The 2,436-nt window shown below is 38.3% G+C and overlaps 1 non-coding gene across 1 annotated transcript; it reads left to right on the plus strand.

Moving 5' to 3' along the window:
- The first annotated feature begins 2,092 nt into the window (after positions 1-2,092).
- On the plus strand, positions 2,093-2,199 carry LOC140858295 (small nucleolar RNA R71). Its single transcript, XR_012141861.1, has one exon. It is a non-coding gene; the product is annotated as a small nucleolar RNA R71 (small nucleolar RNA).
- Positions 2,200-2,436: the final 237 nt, after the last annotated feature.

The following is a 2,436-nucleotide window of genomic DNA, read 5'->3' on the forward strand; positions in this document are numbered from 1 at the left end:
TTCTCTTGTTGGTTTAGCCTCTTCCTATAAGTATATTCTATGTTGAACTATAGAAGGGCTTATTCCTTTGATATCTGCTATGGTCCAACCTATTGCTTCTTGATTTGCTTTTAGAACTGACACTAACTCCTCCTCTTGCTTGGGATCTAGGTCTGATGCAATAATTACAGGCAAAGTTTTTTTGGGTCCTAGATATGCATACTTGAGATGTTCTTGGAGGGGTTTCAGTTCTAAATTGGGTGCTTCCTCTATCGATGGTTTAGGTGATGATTTCACCATCTCAATGATTGGTTCAGTAGGAAGTGTCGATTCTTGATTAATCTGATTTTCTTTAAGTATTTCATTGACATCCTCAGACTCATGGATTAATCAGGGGTTAGACTCTAGGTCGACTTCATCATCACTAATGTCAATGGATTCATAAATACCATCTTGGACTACATTGACATCAGCATGAGAAGAGGATTCCTGTTCTAAGTTAAAAATATTAAGCTCAATGGTCATATTCCCAAAGGATAACTTCATTAGACCATTTCGACAATTGATTTCAGCATTGGCCGTAGCTAAGAATGGTCTTCCTAAAATGACAGGTATATGTCCTTTAGGATTTGCAACTGGCTCAATCTCTAAAACAATAAAATCTACAGGGAAAATAAAATTTTCAACCTTTATCAGAACATCCTCAACCATTCCCTTAGGGATCTTGAGAGATCTATCGGCTAACTGTAATGTGATCCCAGTAGGTTGAAATTTTTCTAATCCTAGTTGCTCATACACCGAATATGGAAGGATATTCACACTAGCTCCTAGATCTAACAAGGTCTTTTTTATATTGGTTTCTCCAATAACACAAGAAATTGTTGGAGCTCCAGGGTCCTTATATTTAATTGGCACATGGCTAGATAGGTATGAACTGACACTTGCAGCCAAAAATGCTTTCTTTGGTACATTAGTGGTCCTTTTCCTAGTGCAAAGATCTTTTAAAAATTTGGCATAAGTTGGGACCTGATGGATTATATCTAAAAGAGAAATATTAACTTGGACTTGTTTAAATACCTCTAAAATTTTGTCTAAATGTTCAAATTTATTGGATTTCAGTCTGTTTGGAAAAGGAGCTCTAGGACTTTTAAGTACTGGACTAGGTAAATTTTCAGTTTCTGGTGCTTGAGGTTGAAAGGTAGTAGTTTTAGAAGATGACTCGACAGATGAGTTCTCTATGTCATCAAGTGCAACTACCTTATTGTCTATTTATTTTTTTGATCTTAAGGTATGAATGGCATTTACACCATTAACTTGGTTTCCTTGTTGGGGTCGTGGACCATTTTGGTTCCTAGGATTTGGCTCAGGTTGGCTAGGTAACCTACCATGTTCTCGTTCACTAATGGTCGAAGCCAGCTGACTTACTTGCATTTCCAGACGGGCTATAGCTTGGGTGTTATTATTTATGAGTTGACCCGTGGTTTGCATAAAGCTGGTATGTGTCTTCATCATGGCTTCTAGGCTTTTCTCTAAAGAGGTAATTTTCTTGTCATTATCATGGAAGCCTGATGGGTTGTTCATCACTGGGTTGGACCTTAGATTTTGCTGATTGAAATTTGGATTGCCTACATTAGGATTCTGGGACCATGAGAAATTCGGGTGATTCCTCCAACCTGGGTTATATGTGGGTGCATAAGGATTGTTCAATGGTCCTTGATAGGTGGCATTCACCTGTGCACACTCATTCGAGTAGGAACATTCTTCTAAGACATGGTCTGGTGCATTGCACCCTTTACACATGGGTGCAGATATTTGATTTACATTGGCTGGTCTCTGTAATTCTAAGGCTTCCAATCTACGTGTTAAGGTTGCAATCTTGGCCTCTGATGCTAGGATTGGTTGAATTTGATGCATTCCTCCTCTTGAAGGTGTAGCTTTATCAGGTTCCCTAGTTGTTTCCCACTGTAAATTTTTCTCGGCTAGGTCTTCTAAGAATTGCCAAGCTTCAGTAGTTTCTTTGTCCATAAATTGGCCTTGGCACATGGACTCTAGCATGGTTCTTGAGTTTGAATCTAACCCCTCATAGATGATCTGGCATAGTCTCCAAGTTTTTATTCCATGGTGTGGGCATTGGGTCAAAAGATTTTTGAAACGATCAAAGTACTTCCAAAATGATTCACCAGCTAGTTGGTAAAATTGATTTATTTCATTCCTAATCCTAGCTGTTTTATGATGGGAGAAATATTTTTTCAAAAATGTTCTCACAAAGCCCTCCCAGGTAGTGACAGAATGGTTTGGCAGACTATAAAGCCACTTCTTAGCATTATCCTTAAGGGCAAAGTTGATTAATCTAAGTTTGACCTCATCCTCTGTTAATTGCAGTTTCATGGTTGCACATACCTCCTCAAATTCTCTAATAAATATATAAGCATCCTCTAATCCTGTGAATTTTGGAAG

This window comes from Elaeis guineensis, chromosome 5, assembly GCF_000442705.2.
Source record: "Elaeis guineensis isolate ETL-2024a chromosome 5, EG11, whole genome shotgun sequence".
Lineage (NCBI taxonomy): Eukaryota > Viridiplantae > Streptophyta > Magnoliopsida > Arecales > Arecaceae > Elaeis > Elaeis guineensis.